The sequence below is a fragment of the Cannabis sativa genome, chromosome 8 (assembly GCF_029168945.1).
Source record: "Cannabis sativa cultivar Pink pepper isolate KNU-18-1 chromosome 8, ASM2916894v1, whole genome shotgun sequence".
Taxonomy (NCBI): domain Eukaryota; kingdom Viridiplantae; phylum Streptophyta; class Magnoliopsida; order Rosales; family Cannabaceae; genus Cannabis; species Cannabis sativa.
Genome location: NC_083608.1, coordinates 40713268 through 40730160, shown reverse-complemented (window position 1 = coordinate 40730160; position 16893 = coordinate 40713268). Strand labels below are relative to the sequence as shown.

General features: G+C 33.7%; 1 non-coding gene across 1 annotated transcript; it reads left to right on the top strand.

Annotated features, from left to right (window-relative positions):
* The first annotated feature begins 6113 nt into the window (after positions 1-6113).
* Positions 6114-6187, top strand: TRNAN-GUU (transfer RNA asparagine (anticodon GUU)). The gene has a single exon. It is a non-coding gene; the product is annotated as a tRNA-Asn (tRNA).
* The last annotated feature ends 10706 nt before the right edge of the window (positions 6188-16893 follow it).

Below are 16893 nucleotides of genomic sequence, written 5' to 3'. Positions count from 1 at the left end.
GTTCTCTAATGCTCAATAATTATCTCTTGAAAGTGAAACAAATAGTTGATCTATTTGCTTTAGTTGGAGAAGTTCACAGTGATCGAGATCATGTAGCAACCATCTTTAAGGGTCTTCCAAGTGAATACAACACCTTTTGTTGAGTTTTGTGCCTTAAATAAAACTATATTTCAATGTAATCTTTTCTATTCAGTTATCAATAAAGAAACAGATTTATTTTCATTACTTATTTAGTATGTCATTTAGTTCACGTGATCATTTATATATTTATTTGATTCATAAATTCATCCAAATTCTTATCACATTGATATTCTTATTTATTTTGTCGTCAGCACAGTAGAAAGTAATCAAGATTATGTGATTAAATGCATTCCTAGATTTATCACTACACATGGTTTAACTGATATGATAATCTACAACGTAGTTTACTTGCACCTTGGATAAGTGCTATGTCCTTTCCAAGGCATTGGTTAAAGTAAAGCTTGGGTTGGATGCATGGACTATGCATTGGAAGGGACCGATATTGAATTTGGATTAGATATGATAAATTTAGCATAATATCTATTCAATTCAATATCACCTAGTTGATCCTAGATTAAATGATCTTAATCCTGACATGGTTAGGTTCGATCTCAAGAGTGTTATTTGTGTTCTTTGATTTGTTAGGTAAGCCTACCTTTTGGTTCTTGGTAATACGTACATTTTGGGAACATGATAGTTTAATTGAGTGGGAGCACTAATCATAGATACGGAATCTATAGCTTCTATCCGGACATAGAAGTGAAACGATGATTTCCTTCGAGCTTGGCTAAACAGAGATAAATGGTTGAGTACTCATTTTAGTGATTATATTAGTTCACTAAAATATCATTTATAAGTAGCTAAGTGTTTTAAGGATAAAATACATTGAAGGGTGTAACGGTAAATTAATCCCTATGCAATGTAAATCATCTATAGAGGATCATTGATTATTGGGATTATAACAATGGATAACTAATAGCATATCTATATCGTGGAACATATAGAGCGTTCTATATAACTAAGAATGCAATTAAAAGTTCTATAGTGGTTTAATGAGGAATTAATAAGTTAGAGGATTTACTTGGTAAATTCTAGATCTGCTATTGGAAGCTCGGTTATATAGGCCCATGGTCCCCATACTAGTTGAGACAAACTGCTTGTAAGACTCAGTTAATTGATTTTAGTTAATCAAGTATAATTCTAAAATTAGACTATGTCTAGTTTATGAATTTTCACTAAGATATGGCTTGATTGTGAAGAAATAAGATTTTAGGGTTAATTTGTTAATTAAGAGACTTTATGGAGTCTAATTAATAAATATTATGAATGATAATTTTATTTGATAATTATTTTAATTATTAAATAAATAGTTTTGACATTTATAGGGTTGAAAGTGCAAAAGTGGTATTTGTGAAAAATAAGCTAATTAGTAATTTTCCCCCTGAACTTTGACATGTACTAAATCGTGCCCCTTGAAACTTTTTGGCCGTTAAAAATTCTCCCCGAACTATTGAGATTGTTAAATTTAAGGACTTTTGTCTAATTTTAGTAAAAAAAATTCTAACATGGATGAAAGTTCAAGGGGCACGATTTAGTACATATCAAAGTTTGAGATATCAAAGTATGAGGAGCATGGTTTAGTACATAAACAATAACTGAAACAGTAAAATTGAATGAAATTAGACAAAAGTCCTTAAATTTAACAATCTCAATAGTTCGGGGGGAATTTCTAACGGCCGAAAAAGTTCAGGGGGCACGATTTAGTACATGTCAAAGTTCGGGGGGAAAATTACTAATTAGCCTAAAGTAGTTGAGAAAAATGGCAAAAACCAAACTAGTGTACCGGCCACTAGGTGGTTATTTTACTCTATTTTTTATCAATTTTTTATTCCAAATAAATCAACCCTAACCCTAGTAGAAATTAGTATAAAAGGAAAGCTATGGTATCATTATCCAACTAATGCTTCTAAAGCTAAAAACCTAGTTTTCTCTCTAGGTTTATGAGACTTCTTCCTTCTTTTTCTTCTAATTTCGAAATATTATAGCCATCTTCACAAACCAAATTCAAGCCTTAGTGATTGAGTGTATGCCCACACATATCAAGTAAGTCCTCAATCATAGTGTGTAAAATTGTGAAGAATCCAAACAACAAGAAGGAGTTTCGGGCTCAAATCTTGGTGATACTCTGCTACAGAAAGGATACAAGAGTTAGAGATCTGAGCGGAAGGAGTCATTTAATTCCGCTACAACCAATATAAGGTTTCTACTACCTTTTATGTGTTTATTTTATATCGTTTTAGAAGTTCATGTTTAGGAATGTTAAAAATATACTTGTTAGTAAATCTAGATCCTGGTAAAATATATTCCAACAACCTTTATCATCTCTTCAAACACACGGATCGAAAATTATACAATCGAAGAAACCGAGGTATGCTCTTGGTTTTTGAATCGAGAATTGAAAAATCAAGAAAAGAAGTTGATCTCAATGTGAACCTTGTCACTGCAGAGCAAGATTCTGTCATGGAAGCAACACTACTACAAAATTGGCTTTTCTCAACAGTTTATAACTGTCTTTTTATACTTTTTTCCATCAATTCCTAAAACCGTTGGCTATGTGGGTGTCATAAAAATACAGAACTTTAAAAGATAATTTATAATTGTTGGGAAAAATCAATTTAAATGATGGTTTACAACTGTTGGAAAAAATCACATTAAATGATTGTTTATAACTGTTGGCAAAAGTATTATCTAAATTAAATTTAATTACTTTTTAATATATATTTTTAAAGTATTAAATATAGTCTTTAGCTAGATCACAAGTACGGAGAGAGTTTAATTAGTTGCTCAAGTTTAACTCTCCCCAATGCACTCGAGGGAAGTACTCATACTGCTGGCCATCGGGGCCACAGGAAAAGTAACAACTCAACTCACCCTTTTCATCTTAGAAGTAATTTTGAGTATGAAACAGTTCATTTTACTCGCTGGATTTCATAGCCTCCAATTTTGAAGTAAAGCCTTCAACTACCTCCATTGTCTTGAGTGGCAGGTCCCTTTCCCCTGTGTCTTGGGGCCTTGTGTCATGAGAGTGTTGATAATGACTTGGTGGAGGAGTCTTGTTGTCTCTGTCAATGTTCTGAGGTCGTTCTACATCAAGTTGAGGGTCCATTGGTTAGCACCCACGAGTTTGAGTCCTTTTAGACTCTTACTCAAAGGTAGTTTCCCTCCGGGGAGCCTCATTACCTGGTGTTTTCTTAGTGCTTGCACGGTCACTAAGTGTGGTAGCAACATTTTGTGCATTATGGGTTTCCCCTTGAGCACTAGCTTCCACATGACTAGTTGGTCGACAGGGAGTCTCTCTCACCAACTCAGAAAGACCCCTGTCGGGGTAGTTCCACGACCAGAGTGATAAGATTCTCTGATCCATTGGGACAAGTAAGCTCTCTGCTATTATTGCTAAAATTTTTGGCTTTCAATGTTTCGTTAGCTTTCCACAAACCAGTGTTGCGAATTCTCGTGTTGCTTGTCGAGAGAGTATCATAACAATTCTTGTAGATCAATCATAGTTTGGCTAGGCTGTTAAACTTGAGGATCAGTCTCCTTAGGGTCTTTTATGTCCACGCGTGACTCCCCAGGTGGATCTATTCGTCAGTGTCAGTCCCAAAAGTGTGTGGCCTTGGAGGACGAGTTGTGGAGCTAGTTCCAAGACCTCTTCCTGGAACCTAGGGCGTAAAAGTAGTCCCAGTCCCAACCTTAGCAACTGGCGTGCCTCAAGTTGTTTGGCCAGATGTTGGGGCTCCTTTGTCAACACATAAAGAGTGTGTTGCAACCATCTTTGAAAGTAACTTTCTTGAGTTGTGGCTCTCAATGAAAGTACCAAAATATTGACTCAAAATCTGGATAAAGATTTCCAAGCCACACTCTCTCGCTAGATTGGCGAGAATAAAATATTTGTTAAGTATAAATAGAGAGACATGACAATTTATAGTACTTCACTCCCTATATCGCGACAGTAATAGAACTACATTTACTTTGGGTTTTTATTCTTATGAGATGGTATAACGAAAAAATGGCTAAGTATTTAAGCTTGAATGTCTAGAGAGAGATGCTCTAACCTTATGGCTACTTTTCTGAATGTGAAAAATGAGCTAGAGAAGCTCTTCGTTTATAGGTGAAGGAGGTCCTTAAAAATAGGAATAAAATAATCCAAAAATATGAAAAAACTAATAATTGTCTATTTTTGACCGTATATGATGATCTATTGGTTAAAATTAACTTCTGAGGTTGATATTCAATTTTTGGAGCCCAGGTCGCGACGGCGGGACCTGCTCCAGGTAAGCTGTGGCTTATTTTCATAACTCCCTTGGGGTAAAATTTGGAGTTGATAACTTTAGAATTGTGATTGAAGTGTGAGCCATGGCTTAATAGAGCATTGAAATAGCTTTAAAACACAAGTTGAATCGTGTGAATTAGATTAATATTGAGTGAGTTATGACCATTGTACTGAAAGTTATTCTGGGCTTAACGCCCAGGTTGACATATGACGTCAACCTGGACACTGGGTGAGTGGGAGAATGTCATGGGAATGTATTTTTTGATGCCTAAGTGAGATGGACGGTCGACACAGAATCTGAATCAGATAAGCAGAACCCAATGCATCAGGCCATTTGTCAACTTAGGCATTAGGTGCTTATTCAGAGCTTCTGAGATGTTGTTTTGATACTTTCAAGGTCTTAGAACTTGAGAACGAGGTCTCCTACCCTATTTTTGGCCATTCTAGAGAGATGATCATATCATATTTGACATTTGAATGTTTGAAACCAGCACACTAGGTTGATTGTCAACCTGGGTGCTCGGCCCAGCACCAGGTCAACTTGGGTGCTGGGCTCAGTTTTGAGGCCCTTAGGTTTGTGGTTTTCTCCCCGAGTTTTCTTGAATATTGTTATTTCTGATGACGGAGAAAATTCTCGGAACACTTTTTTTGAGAAATTGATTGGAAGCAGCCCATGTTGACAATATGTAAACCTGTGTACTGGGCCTAGTGTTAGGTGTCAACTTGGGCGCTAGGTCCCAGTTTTGGCCCCTTGGAAGTTTCGTTTGGTCCCTAGATATAGTTGAATCTTAATCTTTGCTGAAAATGGACAATATCATTAAAGAGTTCTCAGAAAACATCCTTGGAATTGGCCGAGGTTGATAAAATGTCAACCTGTGCATTGGCCTTGCTTCTGGCACCCAAGAAGTGCTATTTCTTCCTTGGAAGTAGTTGTTTCCCTATTTTTAATGAAGACAAAGAAGATGCAAAATTCGAATCATCGGTCTAATACTTGGAAGTCGCCCAGATTGACAAATTATCAACCTGGGCACTTAGGGCACCGAGTGCTCCGGGTGCTCAAAAATAAACTTTCTCTGAATCCAATTATGATGCCTCAAATATGTATGTGGTATGTCTAGTTCGTGTTCCAATGTAAAGTTTGACCCATTTACGTTAAGACAGTCCTGTAAACTGAAACCTTAGTTGAGGATGTCAACTTGGGCGCTGGGTGAAGCCCTTGGTGCCTAGGTTGAATTCTGGGGTACAGGTTCATGTAATTTTAGCTCCTTGGGCCTGGATTTGATTTCTCCATGTTTTCATGGTACATAATGCTAAAAGTTAGTGAGTTGAAAAAGAGTTATTGAAATTTGAATTTCCATTTCAGAGTTCCGGAAGTCAACTTGGGCGTAGGACTAAGAATCCCTTCTAAGTTGGGACTACTCAACTCCGAGATATTATCTTTCTTACTAGGTGTCAAACTTTCATGTCTATGAAAATTTTTCAAATTAACAATATGTTATAAAATAAGATAAATATATAAATATAAATGTACATGTATACTCGGATGAATTGAAAAAAAAAAAAACAAGTAATTTATTTAAAGGGATTATATGGCCCAATAATGTATAGAATATATTTGGAAATATATTGAATGGAAAAAACAAGAATATGTGTGCTTATTTTGAAATTTTAAAATATATTTCAGTAAAATTAAAATTTGCCATTGACGTGGAAATGAATGTCTAATTATAATATTTTATTTAGTGTTGCAGGATGATATGTAGCTGGAATAGCTCAGTTGGTTAGAGCGTATGGCTGTTAACCATAAGGTCGGAGGTTCGACCCCTCCTTCTAGCGTATTGTTTATTATATTTTTAATAGTAACCTAATTTAGAATTTTGACACATACATCCAATCATCATTAAAGCAAGCCCAATCATTAACACCAAATTTATGTACACTTTTACCAGCACTCACAATAAATGTTCTAAAATAATTTTTTTTAAGTAAAAAAATAAAGTTGGTATTGAAATTTAGTGGGCCAAAAAAATTTTATTTTTAGCCATTGTTTAGAAAAAAAAAATTGTGATGGTTTAAAAAAATTAGTAAGGAAAATGTATTATTTTAAAAGAGAAAAATTCTTTTTTTGGCCCCTAGGTTTGATATAAATACTAGGCATATGCTTAGCCCTGTTTATACCATAAGGTGAAAGCTATATATGGTATAAAGTAAAAGTTTGATGTAAAATAAAAAAAATGAAATTTTCACTGCAAAAAATCTTACTTTTAGTTACAACAAAATTTGTAACTAAAAGTAAAAACTTGTGACTAATTATAAATTATCATTATTATGTTGTGACTAAAAGATCTGTGGCTAAAAGTATTAGTCACAAAAATCACAATTTGTTGTGACTAAATTTATTTTAACTCACAATACTTGTTGTGACTAAAACTAATTTAGTGACAACTTGTATCTAAATACTATGTTTTGGTCACAAGTAACTTTTTGTTGTGACTAAATGTTACATTTTGTTACAAAAAATTTATGCTGCAACTAAAAAGTTATCACTAAATGTAATTGTTTTTTTGTAGTATTTTGTGAAGTATTTTAAAAATATAGTAAAGAAGATAATAAAAGTACTCTAATTACATTATAAATCAAATAAACAATTAAATGATAACATGAACCAAATGACACACAAATAAGTGAAAAATACTTCTGTTTCTTTTGTGATATTTAAAGGATAAAGATTACATTGAAATAGAATTTTATTTAGGGCATAAAACCCAACACATCTAACATGGGGAAGATTTTGACCCCCGATTTGAGGTTATGGAATTGAGTTAAGATGCAGAGGAGCCTAAGCTAGAGGCAGCTAGTGTAAAAAATAATGCCAATCAGGTTACTTCGTGATAACAAGTAGGCAATGTTAACGTCTGCAATTCAACAGTATACCAGCAGAAAATACTGACTTGGGGGAAATTTTTTACCCAAAAAGTTGGCTTAATGACGAGGACACTATTTTTAACACGTGACATGAAAGAAATAACGTCGGGGGCCTAACATCCTAGGAGAGGTCTGTAACGCCCGTATTTAAAACTTTGCTAAACCAAAATTAATTTTATTATAATTATATAACCTTATAGGTTGGGATCTCGAGTTTTAAAAGGTAGTTGAAAAGAACATTTACCACACATAAAGTTTCATATAAATTTTTTTTTAAACAACAGGTAACCGTAAAATACAACTCAAAATGTTGAAAGACCGAAACCCTCCAGGCTGCACTGCCGCGATATGTACAATCACTGCTAAGCTCCAACTCACTGCTCCTCCAGCTTAGCTTTTCCTTTACCTACACAAGGTAGCAAACTGATGAGTCAACAGACTCACCAAGATATGCATAACATATATATAAACAATGCTATACAGACTTTATGCTTAAGCTGACCTGAGCTCAACAACCCAGCTCACCAAATGGTTAAAAATGTTCTTAATAGAAGTACGACCACTGTACAAAACGCACTAAAGTACCAACCCTGTACTCATGTTGGTAGAGCCATTATTGTACTCCCGGGAGTTACTAGGTGTTGTACCACATGCACGACGTACCCCTAGTACTCGTGTTGGTAATGTTGCTGAAAATTATTAATTACTACGCAAGTGCACGCAATCAAGTAGTATACTCACGCAAGTGAGGTCGAACCACAGGGAATTAGATTAGTTACTACTAAACTATACTTATAATTCTATTTGGCAAATCAAAAGTATTTATGATTTAAAAAAAGAATGAAAGTAATTCTGAAAACTTAAATAACACAATTAAAAGTTGAGCAAGATGAGATAATAGGGAGGAGAATCCTGTTGTTGTTTATCCAAATCGTTAATGCCTAATTGCTATCCTATTCTTGAAGTGAATGACAGATTATAAAGTAACCTAGCTCTTTTTCAGATCTTCTAGGTTCTAAATCACATGTTATCTAATTAATTCCTTAATTAAACTAACATGAAATCAGCATTAGGTAATAATCTACTTGTCACATAAGTCATGTGAATACTCTCGTTTCACATAGAACATCGATTATCCAATTTTAGCATTCTCAATTCTCACTTTTCAGATTTTGAATTGAGATCATAAAGCATGCACAAGGTGATCAATCTTAAACATGAAATTAAGAACAAATTAAGATAATTTCACACACAAGAATGGAGGAATGGCAATTAAACATTAACTAGGCAAAACATTAAACAACAATCATCATCCTCCCTAAATGGGAAATTTAGTTCAGAAATAAATCCATAACCATTCCTATGACAATATTCAACATAAATAAATTAAAGAGGAATAGAGAAAGAAACTGTTGGTGGATTGACTCTGGATCTTCACTTTGATTTCCTCTGCTCTTCTTGCCTCTTTCTGCTGTGTTTTAGGGTTCCAAATCGCTTCCCTTGACTTCCAATCGCAGTTTTCTATTTATATCTAACTTTTAGGGTTCGTCGGACAAAAATACCCCTGACCGTACGGACGCTCGCCGCGGCCAAAAGTGGTCTCGCCGCGGCCAAAAGTGCATCAAAAAACTATGTTTCTGCCCAGACTTTCTAGCCGCGGCCATGGAATTCTCGCCGCGGCGAGATGGAATTTTCAGCTTCGACATCTTTTAGTAAAATGGGCATAACTTTCTCATACGAACTCCAAATGGGCTGATTCAAGATGCGTTGGAAAGATAAGAAAGAGATCTAAAACTTTTATGTTTTGACTTTTTCCAAAATATGATCAGAACATAGTCGAATTTAGGCTTGAAGTTTCAGCTTTATTCTCTTTCAAAATTTTCTCTATTTTATAGATCACTGTTTTCCGAAATTTGTCCAATTTATACATTCCAAGTGTTGAAACCTGAAACCAAAGAAAACAAGCGTAATTCTATTCCAAAAACAATAATAAAGAAGAAAAATAACTATAAAATGTGATCCAAAACTTAGGCTAAAAATAGCCTAACAAATTCCCCCAAACTGAATCTTTACTCGCCCCCGAGTAAAGCTAAAACTCAACTAAACTAAAGAAAAAAAAACAATGCAATAGATAACTAAACATTCCAATGATTGAACTACCACTACCACCTGCACAACTTCAAGCAAATCAATAACCAGAATTTCAACTCAATAACTCTACGAACTAACTTGGATGCATAATTCAGAAGTAAGTAATTCATACAGGCACAAAACATCGCTTTTGACATTCATATCACAACCATTCTACACTTTCCAACATTCCGCTAACCCATGTTCAATAAGTTTGGATGACATACCTCTCTCCACTAATGTTGACAATTCTTGCTCGGAATCAAAAGGTCTTTTTTTCGGTAATAATAGCATGGCTTAGGTAAAACGGGTAGATGAGAAGTCATTTAGGCTACATTATACATTATACCATAAGCACAATTATACCAAACAAGTACCCACACTTATCCATTCTTTCATCCCAAAGAAGATAGTAAGAGATTGCATATTTTTTCCTATGTGCCTACCTCATTGTTCACAATTGATTCTCAAGAAGAAATTATCACATTTCATTTTTCTTTTATTTTTCTTCTTTCTCTTTTTTCAATAGAGGCACAACACATAACAACTGTTTAATTTTTTTTTTTAATCTCTTACTGCAAAAATTATTCCCCCACTTACAATAATTTATCCCCCCCAAACTTGCTTAAAAGCTTATGGCATAATAAGGTATGTTGAGGGTAAAAGTAGTTAAAGATAACGAATTCAGCTTAGTTAAGTGGTGAAATTTTTTTTAGAATAGGCTAAGGCTCAACTTTGAGTATACTAAGGATAAAATTTTTTTAGGTAGGCTTGGAAGGCTCAGTCGATCCAAAGAAAATTTGCCTAAATCACTTTCCAAACAGAAAAAAAATCAAGGATTTCGCTTCAAGAGAGTATGTCAAACAAATTCTATTTCATGTACAATCAATCATTCCACAAACCAAATAGAACAGAAATGATATGCGAGAATAACAAATGTTTTAAGTCTAAATGAACAACCTTCTAATACACATCTAATTCAATTCAAAAAGTTATGACTCAAGCACACAGTTAAGATTTCAATCCATTGCACAAGTGAATAACAGTAAGTCAATCAATATTCCAGCTCAGTTATCAACACATGACACTAACAAAAACAAAAACTAAACTAAAAAAAACGAAAACATAAACTGAAAAACTGAAAAAGAAATTAAATCTCTCCCCCCAAACTAAAGATGCACATTGTCCCCAATGTGACATTAAAGAAAAAGGAAAGGAAACTTACCTGAGTGTCACATCAATAAGCGGTTGACGCCCGTAATAAGCGTCATGCAAGACAACTTGAAAATTGTTGTTGTACTTGCCTTCAAGCTTGGCAAGTGATGAGTTTGAACCAAAATCAGCACCAACAACATAAGACTTTGAATGATGAGCTTGGGGAGATGCCTTTTGTAGCTTGTAGAGGATATAATATGGTGTTGATGAAATATATGAATTCATTGGTGGTTTATTAGTCAATATCATTGATGAAGTCGAATCAATGATGCCATGTTCTTCTTCATCCTCCAATGTCACAGTTTCTACACTTTCATCTAACAACACTTCTTCTTGTTGCTCACTCTCCACTTGGCTATCCATACCCTTGCTTGTAATTTCATATTCAATGAGTTCCTCTTCACAAGGATCTTGATCTTCAATTGTAGGCTCATTATCTTCCTTGTATTCAAATAATGACCCTTCTTCATTGTACCAACAACTCTCATAACTTTCATCATTGGAGTTATTACATTCTGAATCATGAGTCATTGAATTATCACATAAGGATCTCACCATGTCAGTTAAGCGGTTAATCTCTCCTGGAAGTGATTGTAGAAGTGATAGTAGTTGCTCCTCTTTTTCAGTTTGTTGGGATGAATTTGGGCAATAAGGTGGGTATTGGTGACTCCAACCCTGAAGTGATGGATCCCAATGCCAGTCGTAATCAAAATCTTCCATATCATTCAACAGATTTATTACGTCATAACCTCTCATTAATAGAGGCGCTCCAGTTGCCTCTCGCTCCATAATCAACCCAACTTCTTGTTTCATCATTAAGCCCATTATAAAAGAGCCACGTAAAACACCCACTTGAGAAAGTGAGATAACATCTCTCTCCAAGCTCTTTAAATCTCCTCCAAGCAGAATAGAATGGTTCATTGTGTTGTTGGGCAAAATCCTCAAGGTATAGCATCTAGCTTTACCTTGCAGGTCAAACTCATCAATAAAACATTAGTAAAATAAAAAATAAAAATAAAACTAAATTAGTACTGAAAAGATAAAAATTTGAAATAACAAAATTAATACTAAAACTAAAAAGAAAAACCAAATTAGAACAAAATTTAATTTTTAATAATATTACAAAATTTAATCTAAAAGAAACATTAGAAATAAGCAAAAAGAACCAAAGTAGAAGTTAGTATAATTTTATGTAATATCAATCTTTAAACAATTCCCCGGCAACGGCGCCAAAAACTTGTTGCTGAAAATTATTAATTACTACGCAAGTGCACGCAATCAAGTAGTATACTCACGCAAGTGAGGTCGAACCACAGGGAATTGGATTAATTACTACTAAACTATACTTATAATTCTATTTGGCAAATCAAAAGTATTTATGATTTAAAAAAAGAATGAAAGTAATTCTGAAAACTTAAATAACACAATTAAAAGTTGAGCAAGATGAGATAATAGGGAGGAGAATCCTGTTGTTGTTTATCCAAATCGTTAATGCCTAATTGCTATCCTATTCTTGAAGTGAATGACAGATTATAAAGTAACCTAGCTCTTTTCAGATCTTCTAGGTTCTAAATCACATGTTATCTAATTAATTCCTTAATTAAACTAACATGAAATCAGCATTAGGTAATAATCTACTTGTCACATAAGTCATGTGAATACTCTCGTTTCACATAGAACATCGATTATCCAATTTTAGCATTCTCAATTCTCACTTTTCAGATTTTGAATTGAGATCATAAAGCATGCACAAGGTGATCAATCTTAAACATGAAATGAAGAACAAATTAAGATAATTTCACACACAAGAATGGAGGAATGGCAATTAAACATTAACTAGGCAAAACATTAAACAACAATCATCATCCTCCCTAAATGGGAAATTTAGTTCAGAAATAAATCCATAACCATTCCTATGACAATATTCAACATAAATAAATTAAAGAGGAATAGAGAAAGAAACTGTTGGTGGATTGACTCTGGATCTTCACTTTGATTTCCTCTGCTCTTCTTGCCTCTTTCTGCTGTGTTTTAGGGTTCCAAATCGCTTCCCCTGACTTCCAATCGCAGTTTTCTATTTATATCTAACTTTTAGGGTTCGTCGGACAAAAATACCCCTGACCGTACGGACGCTCGCCGCGGCCAAAAGTGGTCTCGCCGCGGCCAAAAGTGCATCAAAAAACTACGTTTCTGCCCAGACTTTCTAGCCGCGGCCATGGAATTCTCGCCGCGGCGAGATGGAATTTTCAGCTTCGACATCTTTTAGTAAAATGGGCATAACTTTCTCATACGAACTCCAAATGGGCTGATTCAAGATGCGTTGGAAAGATAAGAAAGAGATCTAAAACTTTTATGTTTTGACTTTTTCCAAAATATGATCAGAACATAGTCGAATTTAGGCTTGAAGTTTCAGCTTTATTCTCTTTCAAAATTTTCTCTATTTTATAGATCACTGTTTTCCGAAATTTGTCCAATTTATACATTCCAAGTGTTGAAACCTGAAACCAAATAAAACAAGCGTAATTCTATTCCAAAAACAATAATAAAGAAGAAAAATAACTATAAAATGTGATCCAAAACTTAGGCTAAAAATAGCCTAACAGGTAACACTGTAACTACCCTAAAATTCTACACTGTACCAACACTCTTAAAATCACATTTCTATTAGTGCCAGTAGTGTAAAAAAATTAGTAATAAGCATACATTCACATATATTTTATTTATGCTATCTTACCTCGTTTCCGTGCTCAAGTGTGCCGTTCAGCCTGAGTGGAATTGCAGCTCGACGCTTTATAGGGCCCTAAACCATAATATTTAAAACTTGATGAGAGACACGCTAAAACACTTATCGGGGACTTAAAATTAAATCTAAGAATAACCCTATCGATAAATAGGATGGTAATATCCCAAATAACACAAAAATAGATAAAACTAGGGTTCTAAAAAATAGCCCAACTGCCAGACCGGTTCCCAACCGGAAGTCTGGTTCCTAGGGACCAACCGGTCGACCGGTTGTTACAGGCTCCCCTGAACCAGTCGGCCAGTTAAGTGCAGGGAACCCGAAAAATGTCCCCATGACCTCAAAACAACCCCAAATTCAACCAAAAACTCCAGAATACGTGTATACACTATAATGAATCAAATCCAAGCAGTAGAATTTAGCAAACAAGACGAAAACTTAAGCAACCTAGAATAAACATCAGAATCCTAACCCAAACATCAATTGGTACCACAGTACCCAAAATCAAATATTTATACACCCATTTCTATCTTAAGCTTCAAGAAATTAAAAGGAAAGAAGTTAGAAAGTACTACCTTGAATCAAAGCTCTCCAATACAGCAAGAAATCACTGAAATGAGCTAACAAAATCCAACCCTAGGCTGGTTTCTTGATGCTTCGAAAAAGAGAGAGAGAGAGAGAATGGTGAGGAAATGTGTATCTAGGTTATTCTTCAAAATTCAAACCCTTTATTCTTATTTTAATTAATATTAACATAACCTATAGCAACTAATATCCCCACATAATGACAAAATCCCCAAGGTAAAAGACTAATATACCCTTAACATAAAACAAAAGCAACCATGCTCATCAAGGGCAAAGTAGTCAAACCAAACTTCCAAAAAATCTCCAAAACTTAACAATGACGCCCCGCTATTAATAAAATTCTATACCATACAAGACGTTACTCTCTAATGGCCCAACGTCGCTTCCCACTGTTACCGAGCACAAACATAAAAAAACGAGATATTCACTCACATAGCATAATTAATATTTATTAAAATTAAATAAATCTCTACAATATATATAAATCATAGGCGATAATTAAATCTCATAAATAAACTCTAATTACTTGATAATTCAACATATCAATATAGGTGGTCCTTACAAGGTCAGTGTTACATACACACTAGGAGAACTCATGTACACACCAAGATCCAGCGAAACCATTTCTGAGTGTTATCATTCAAAAAATAGGTTACCATGACCATAAAATCATGAACCATGAAGCTAAGGATGTTACGTGGAAGTCCCAGGGCTCAATGTGGGATCAACATCAATGTTGGGCACCCAAGTTAAAATCATGTGCGCTTTCTCACATCAGCTTGGGTTCCTATCAGCTTCTTATGGGCAATTTGTTCAATCATTGTCTTAAGATACATGAGAGGCATGCCTTAGCCAAGTTTTAAACTTTAGAGATAGATCTACGAGAAACGACACCCAAGCACCATAAAGCCCTAATGGGCGCGTAGGTTGACATCTAGTCAATCTGGGTGCACCGTGGCTAGGGTTTAGGTTTTTAGGGACATACTTGGACCCTGATTCCTCAAATACATCAAGGAATAATGCAAGAACATGATATTTCATCAACAACATCTCGAAGGAGTCCATTCACAACTATGGGCTCCTAGGTTAACATTCCAGCCTTGGCACAATTTCGTTTCATCGGGCAACACCCGTGCAAATTTGACGAAATTAAAATTCATGGAGTACTTTTCACCAAAAAAGAAGATTGAACATGAATGAGACCAATTTCAGAGATGTTGACCCCCACCTGGGCGCACAGTGTAGGCCACAAGGCCACTATAGGCGCACACGTATCTCAACCTAGGGAACTCCAGGACATCATTCCAAAGAAGTAAGAGCGTTATAGCCTTATTTTCGTCCACAATTAAGATACAAAAGCTTTCAAAAAACAAACAAACATAACCACCCCGTTGGTGGTTCCGTCGATCCAGTTATTTTGCTCCGAGCATCGATCTTATTTTACCTCAAAAATATTATTTGGATCCTTCTACAATTTAATATCTCCATTATCATCGCGGTATGGAGAGTAAACTACTATAAATATTTGAGGTGTTCTCTCTTTAGTTTATATTTTTTCGTTTGCCACGATCACTTATCAAATGGTATAGAGAACAATTTTTTAGCATCAACAATATATATTAAAAGTAAAAATTCTATAAAGAATCATGTTTGGGGTAAAATTTCTATTTACTCTTATACTTATAGGGCCCGTTTGGTATGCAAGATTGGACTGAATTAGATAGGCTAATTTGTCCAGTTCAATGTTTGGGCATATTGGAAGTCTGGATAACTAATCCAACTAATCTCATCTGTTGGGATAATGTATCCTATCCAGAAGGGTGTGATAAATAATCTCATACAGGTGAATTTTTTTTTTATCGTTTTTTTTAATTTTTATTTTATTAATACTTTTTAAATTTAATAAGAATTTAAATGAAAGAATTATCACACATTTATTTATATATTTTTTTTTATCAAAAAATTATTCATTAAAATTAGTGAAAAGGTATAATTTTGAATTATCATACATAAGCTTTCAAAATTTAAAATATTATTAATTAAACAATAGTTAATTAAATTGATTCTAAGAGAAATAATATGACAATAAAATTGTATATTACTTTTAAATTACTAAAAATTTTATATAAATATTATAAAAAAATTAATATTTATATTAAATTAGTATTTAACATAAACAATTTTATATTATTCAAGTATTTTTATTTTACTCTGTTTCAAAAATTATTTTTATTTTACTATTTTAATTATTTATTAAATAAAAATATGATAAATTATTTTATTATATATTTATGATATATACTTAATTATACAGGATATATTATTTTATAATTTAATTATTTTTATCAAATATTTTAAATTTTTTAACTGTGAATTATTCATTATTAAATATTTTTATTTAAATTTATTATTATATATTTTTATTTTAATTTAAGTTTTTTTTTAAAAAAAAAATAAATAAAATAGTCTAGTACTCCATTCTTAAACCAAACACAGGATTACTTTCAGCATAATCTAATCTTGTCTAGTCCAGTCCAGTTCAATTCTTTCTACTTTTTAGTCCAATCCAATCAAATTCTGTGTACCAAACAAACCCATAGAGTATAAAGAGAATAGAATTTATAATGACCTATTTGTGAGGTGAAATGTAGAATTAGGGTATATTATGAATAGTCTCTTAGTAACCTTTATGATTTTATTCCAGCTTTGTCTTTCTATTAATTCAATTTAGTTAAAATATGATAATCATTATTATAAACTCAATAACTTTCTAAACTATGTAGAGTTATTATTATATGGCATGAGAATGACACACAACATTTGTAGGGAGGATAAAATGGCTTGAATAAGGGTGGAATATGGGAAATAATTGGAGCATGCCGCATGTACTCTTTTACTCATGCGATCTTTATTTCCCCTGCACTACTATATATACCAATTAAGTAAT